Source organism: Berghia stephanieae, chromosome 4 (genome assembly GCF_034508935.2).
Source record: "Berghia stephanieae isolate SIO BIC M18660-M18661 chromosome 4, UCSD_Bste_1.3, whole genome shotgun sequence".
NCBI lineage: Eukaryota > Metazoa > Mollusca > Gastropoda > Nudibranchia > Aeolidiidae > Berghia > Berghia stephanieae.
Window position 1 is genome coordinate 66,468,567 of NC_088363.1, and position 7,458 is coordinate 66,476,024.

The following is a 7,458-nucleotide window of genomic DNA, read 5'->3' on the forward strand; positions in this document are numbered from 1 at the left end:
CTCGCTTCTATCTTATATTCTCTCTGTCCATATTTATTTATTAATGCTCTCTTCATTGTATTTACCAACAAAGTTGAATATGAGAGAAAAAAGTTGAGTATAATTTAGTTCACCACTACTTATCACTGTTATATAGTGTCCTTTTTACAAACACCTCTTCAGAAGAGAGAGAGAGAATGAGAAGAGAGAGAGAGAAGAGATGACGAGAGAGGAGGAGGATGAAGGTGAGCAACAACAGGTTAGCCATATGTATTTAAAGAACAACACATGATAAAAAGTATGCATTTCTGTCCAGCCTGTAATGGGACTCTCCGCTTAAAATTGGAATTAACCAGTTAACTTCTGTACTCTGGAAAAACACGTATTAAAAAATTTGGCCAGAAAACTCGTCTTTGAAATATCGATCGATTTAAATGACCCTCATCTTGGCAAAAACTCTAAAACTTGGGACTTCGCCGAAGTTTATGGTCTGATTGACAGAATTATGTGAGAATAAATCACTCAACGGGCGGTATAAAGACAATAACAAGCTGAAGTCAACTTCATTCTATTCATGCTGTGTGTTGAGGTATAATACTCACTTTTCTACCCACCAGATCAATCGTGCCAAGTCGCAAAACTATTTGTAACTTTAACTGCTAGAGCGTTACTTTTGTTATCTTTTGCTTGGCCTTTGCGTAAAAATTACGTCACAATACACAGTTTAAAATGGGTTGTCGTTAGTAGTTAATGCTTCAACCCTCTCTTTACCGGCCATTTTCCGGATTTTCCCCAAAACTTCACACCCAACCTATTCAAAAATAGAATTATTTCCCTCAAACACCAAAGCTGCTAGTTCTTGCTATACTCTATTTTTTATTTTGCTGAACGAGCTCTTCAACACAGTTTAATATACTTTAACCATATAGCAAACATTTTTATTAAAATATTATGATGTACAAAATAAATTAGAATGAGAAAAATGTTGGCTGCATCATAACAAATGTGCCGATTTTCCTATGGGTGGTAAGGAGAGAGAGTTAAAGAACTAAATGATCTCATTGGCTGAACTATGGAATGTACTCAATTTTCCATCTTTTTTAAAGGTGGTCGCCGCCTTGTACTATGACGTGGTTTTGGTCCGTGTTAGGCTATGATATTATGTAAATATTGCTGCTCGAAGCTCGAAGTAATAAATTCCAATGTGAAAGTGAATGTAAGTTTCAATTTAATAAACGAAAACAGATAATGTGGACGTTCCGGGTTTCCCCTTTATCAACAAAACAGGATGAATGAAACTCTACGGACGACTGAGATAATGTGATAGTGGAGTTGTTGAGGTGAATAAACAAAAACATTGATGAAGCAGGGAATAGTATGGTCCTTTGTAAGAAAGCACGAATTAAAACGGAACAATAAATAATTTATAAAAGGTACGCAATTAATTAAGTCAAAGAAGGGGAGGCGAGGAGGAATTGTGTAGTGCAGTATAGAAAGTGAAATGAAATAAAGTGTAGACTATTGTTAGAAAACAAACACAATGGAATTGGAAATAAATACAAAATGTAAGGGATGTAGGTATTAGTATAATCATAAGTGACAGTAGAGCAGCGGGAGCAACAGTACTACTTTTAGTAGTATTAGTTGTAGTAGTAATAGTAGTAGTAGTAGTAGTAGTAGTAGTAGTAGTAGTAGTAGTAGTAGTAGTAGTAGTAGTAGTAGTAGTAGTAGTAGTAGTGGTGGTAGTAGTAGTAGTAGTAGTAGTAGTAGTAGTAGTAGTAGTAGTAGTAGTAGTAGTAGTAGTAGTAGTAGTATTAGTAGTAGTAGTAGTCGTAGTAGTAGTCATAGTAGTAATAATACTGGTATGTAATTGAAGAATATATATAGATAGTTCGAAGATGACGTCACTCAGGCCTTTGTTATTGTTTTTGCCATCCGCGTTTGTGAGTTGTTCTCACTAAACTGTATTAACCAGACGATAAAAGTTCATGGTTACACAGAGTTTGCGTGTTGGTCCGTTATACTTCCGGATGGCAATGTTGTGAACTCCTTGGCCGAGCGCATTCTATCTATAAAGAAGGCGAGGGTTAGAGGGACATTAGTGAGAACAAATCACCCAATGGGTGGTCTCCAAACAATAATAAAGAACTGACATCAACTTCATTCATGGGGCAGCGTGACTCAGCGATACGATCTTTGCTTCGAATCCGTATTCCGGTCTTCCCTTGGAATATACCAGAAAGACAAATTTCCCCTATGGGATGAATACAGGGTATTTTTATGAATTTTTATTTATTCATTTTATATTGTGTGTTAACCCTCTCCTTACCACCCATAGGAAAATCGTCACATTCGTTACGGTGCAGCCAACAATTTTCTTATTCTGATTTCATTTTGTTATAGCTGTAGCCATAAAAACTCTATACACTGTGTTGAAGAGCTAATTTTTCTGAACAAAATATAGAATATACTCGATGCTAATCTGTTTGAAAAATCTATTTTTGTGTTGGGTGGGTTTGAAGTTTTGGGGTAAAATTCTGAAAATAGCTGGTAACGAGAGAGTTAATCATATATTTTTTGGTTTCCTTTTCAGTATTTCCATCATGCAGACAATCCTGTGCCTCGTTGTTGTCCTCGCCTTGACGAGCCTGGCCACTGCACAGTTCTTTGGCAGCTTCGGTTATGGTGGACTTGGCGGCTTCTATGGAATGAACCGTTTCGGCTATTACGGTGGTAAGTATAAAGTTACAGTGAATGACATTATCAGTCGGATGGTGGAAAAGTTTGAACTGAGACATTGTCAAGTTTAATTAGAATGTCATTTTTTAAGAAAATGAGTTCTTATCATAAATGTTTAAATCAACCCTTTTTGTAAATCTTTGGGAAATATCAAAGTTTAATTTCACTTCCTAATATATTTTACAGCTAGTCAAGTTGAAAAAGTATGAAATTTGAGAAAAGTTGCTGGATACCTTTAAGTCCTTGAAAAATGACCCGATTTACTTCAAATAAAGATTAAAATGCTCAGAAAAGCAGATTCTTTCAGAAAATGCAAAAAAAAAAAAAAAAAAAAATGCAAATCCAAAATTTTCACCTTCCGACTGATTATGTCATGCACTGACATTAAATATATATATATATTATATATATATATATATATATATATATATATATATATATATATATATATTATTATATATATATATATATATTGGCTTTTAGAACTACATGGCCCATCACCTGGAGTTTATCCGTTGTACGAGGCGTTAGTCTGTAGGAAATTGTTTTCCAACATATCATATGTTGCAGACCCAGCACTAATCAATCATCATCATTATTATTTTCTATTTATTGTATTATTTTTCTTTTCTTTTCTTTATTTTTGTGGGTGAGGTGAAAGAGATCATGGATTTTTTGGTTGTCATTACATTTATTAAAAATATTTTCGTATATTTTATTTCTTAAATATACTTTTTATTCAATATTTGTTGATTCTAGTTCAAATTTTGATGTTTTTGTTTTGTTTTGTTGTTGTTTGTTTTATGATATTTATATCATAAATGTGAACAACACGGATATCTATTTTTTTTTTCGTTTTCTTTCTTTTTTTAATTTTTGGCAATTGAGCTTTTTTTTCACCACATAATTTTCCTCCTATTTCTTTCCAATCAGCCGGTTACCCCGTGATGCCAGTCGGAATTGGTTACATGGCAAGCCCCCTCCTCAGAGGTGAGAATCGTACAAGTACTTCTAAATTATTAATTGTCTTTTATCTTGCGTGCCGATGTCATAATGACGCGCCCCACATGAATTAAATTTAACGTGAAGTTTCATACTTGGATCCCTATTTAGCCATCGTTGAATAGCAAACAAAAAGTATAAAACAAACATGAATAAAACAGCTCCAAACACCCCCCCCCCCCCCCCCTCCCACCCCCCTCCCCCCAATTCTTAACACGGAACGTTTCGGGCTCAAAAACCTTGTTTATCAGGCTGATTTCCTCATCCATCAAATTGTGCTCGTGTCTCTAAAATTTGCATGTAATGTTCTTTTTGTTGTTATGAATCTACTGGAAGTAATACAAAAGAATTATTTTAAATCTGTTATATCATACTTTACGAAAACCCTGGATAAGAAAGGCGTACACATGCTAACACAAGTAATAACCCCCCCCCCCCCTCCAAAACTTGAGATTTTATATAGCGCGATATCCACTAAACGTGCTCAAAGCGCTTTACACGGGGTCCCTAGCCAACAGCAACACATGACATGTAGGACGTGACATGACGCCTGATAGGCGATATTACATATTTTCCGGACCGAGACAACGCTGTTAACGGCCAGGTACTCATTTTACACATGAGTACGGTGAGAGAATGTGAGTAAAGAGCCTTTTCCAAGGACTCAACTATGCGCCGAGCGAGGCTCGAACCCAAGACCTTCCAATTCGAAAGCGAGTGTCATACCACAAGACCACTAAGCCGTAATAGAGTCCCAGACTGAAAAAAACTCCCCTCATACCTCAAATATATTTATTCATTATTGTTTGTTACTTGCTGAAGCCCATTCATCATCACTTTTTGCTTCTAGTTTTACAATTCCCGCTTTTTAGGCATCACATTTCACTCTCTGTAAAATAAACCAGCTAACATCTACAATGACAGCTGCGGTGCCAAAAAAAAAAAAAACAAACAACGTATTATAAGGATGAAAAGACATTTTAAAAAAACATTCTTCATGAAGCAATTTTAATTCTAATAATAAAACATATACAAAATCTTAAGCAAATTGTAATATTTGAAACGATCTTCTATGAAACATTTTGAGTCTTTCATAATCATTTCTTCTTCTTTTCTCTCTCTCTCTCTTCACACAGGCGGCTTCTTCTAAAAGGCCTCAACATCCAGTGAGTGCTTGAGCGTGCAGCAGTGTGGTTATTAATAAAACAAACAAAAACTAGTTGCTTGTTGTGTGATTGTTTTATTCAGAATTTGACGTCATTATTATTTATAATCATTCAAAAATGATAAAGAATTTGTTTGCAAAATGGAATTTCGCTAATATTAATTATATCTTGTAGTAGGGGGAATAAGGCCAAAACCGTGCAAATTCGGGTTGAAAGCATGAAAATTTGCATACAGGTTACCAAGATCCATCCAAAGCCCATCTGCTATAGAACCACTCTAGCAATCAATCATAACGTTTCGATTTAAGGCCTTAAATTTTCCCTGTTACAGCGATATTAAACAAGGGAAATAACTGCGTAAATAATGGCACAATAAATTGATATACGTGAGTTCTCAATAAAGAATGAGAAGGAAATCATCTAGACTATAATATTTAGGCTCAAAATCTAAATTTATCTTAAAATTTACGACATATTGTACGGTGTCTGCAGGCGTTTGGTTGCATAAATACATCATTTGATATCGGCGTAAATCTCACTTTATGATCAACCTTTTTCCATGTATAGGTACACATATCGAGCGCACTTCGATATGTGTTCCATGCTCTATGCAATTCACCGAACCAAATCTATTCCATAGATCATCTCTGCGAAGCATTGTTATCTTGATCATATGCTGGCCAGTCAAAATTGTCGAAATTTTACACCTGAGTAAGATGAGAGAATGTGAGCATAGAACCTTTTTCCAGGAACTCAACTTTCACCGGCACAGCGGGACTCGAACCAGAAACTTATATGTCCGAAAGCAAGTGTCCTACCACAAATCAAAAAGCCGCACTTCATCAACAGATTAAAACAGTGATTAGTCAAGATAAATCTAATATGTCTGAGGTTTGTTATGATATGAAGCTGTGGAATTGTTGTGAGTTCTATTCATGGATAGAAATAGAGCAGAGAATTCGTGACGTCACACCTTCCTCTTTTCTGGTTCAAAACTCATTGGAAGTGTAACCAGTCTTCCAGACAATGTATAAACAATATATTATTAATAGGTTACATATTGGATCATAAATAATCCTTTAGACAGGGCGGAAGTCAATACCAAAGTGCCTTCCCTCAGATTTTGCAGCTTCAGCAAGCCAAGACCTAATTGGTACAGAGAGAAGCAATAATAAAACAACAACAACAACAACAACAACAAAACAACAAACAAACAAACCAAAAACAAAAAAAAGCAAACAAACAAAAAAAACCACAGCAACTAAAAAAATTAATAAATAAAACAAATTCAAAACAAAACAAACGTACCAAAAAAAACAAAAAACAAACCCAACCCCCCCCCCCCCCACACACACACCAATAAAAAAATCCCCAAACAAACTGGTTTTAATTATAGGTTGAAATCGTCTGTACTTTGCTCCTAAGGTGAGTGTTCTGTGGAATAGCGCGGTAAAATTATTGTTATTAATTATTAACTCACTCAATCCTAGAGACTTTTGCTATTGGTCGAAATTGGAAAAAAAATAATTTTTTAAATGAGCATGAAAAGAGATAGTTTTATTCAACTATCATTAACATACAAAAACTAAAACCATTAACAGTGATACTACGCCTATAATTTGTCTCGGAAAAATGTAATAAATAGGCATGGGGTAAAAGTAACCTGGGAAAACTACGGATATAGTCGGTCTTAGGGTTGAGTGAGTTAATATAGGAAAAGCAAACGGATTACCGACACGATGTCATACTCTGAAAGAAATTAAAACAAACAAAAAGAAAAACAATAAACAACAATAAAAACCAGACAAAACAAGACACTATGAAGATTTTTGCCAGAAAATTCGTCTTCGAATATTGATCATTATTTTGACAAAAACTCTTAAACCTGAGACTGTTAAGAGCTTGGAATGCGGCATTTCATCATTTTCTTTTTATCAATTCATTGAATATTTAACTGCTATCACATTATTATCTACTGTATAGAATTTTTGAAAATCGGACAACAGCAGATTATATTCTGACAATGATGATGTATTTGATGATGATGATGATGATGATGATGATGATGATGATGATGATGATGATGATGATGATGATGATGATGATGATATTTTTGTTTAAAAATCCCAACAAAAATATAAAACAACAAAGGTGTAATAGTTTAGCACTCCGTTGAATTTTCTATAGGTTAATGCTCATGATGATGATGATGATGATGATGATGATGATGATGATGATGATGATGATGATGATGATAATAATAATAATGATTCATAATGCACAATGTATTCCTTAAGTGAGGGACATTATGCTAATTACAGAAATGAAATTTTATATAGTGCAAAAATTACTCTAAATGTGCACAAAGAGCTTTACAAAGAGTCAGAATTCAACAACACATAATATGTTGAACGAAATACGACGTCTGAAAAGCACATAATTTGCAATATCAATTCACACCTGAACATGGTGAGAAAATTGAAGTAAGAGCCTTTCCCAGGGACTCATCTTTGAGCCCAACATCTGGACCCGAAACCGGGACATGCAGGTTACACTCCCCGATAGATTTCAA

The 7,458-nt window shown here is 34.7% G+C and overlaps 1 long non-coding RNA gene across 1 annotated transcript in view; it reads left to right on the forward strand.

Moving 5' to 3' along the window:
• Positions 1-4,939, forward strand: part of LOC144972081 (uncharacterized) — a 6,407-nt gene extending 1,468 nt beyond the window's left edge. Inside the window, exons 2-4 of the long non-coding RNA XR_013645258.1 lie at positions 2,573-2,712; positions 3,652-3,708; positions 4,857-4,939. This is a non-coding gene — a long non-coding RNA (uncharacterized LOC144972081). The remainder of the gene's footprint in view (positions 1-2,572; positions 2,713-3,651; positions 3,709-4,856) is intronic.
• Positions 4,940-7,458: the final 2,519 nt, after the last annotated feature.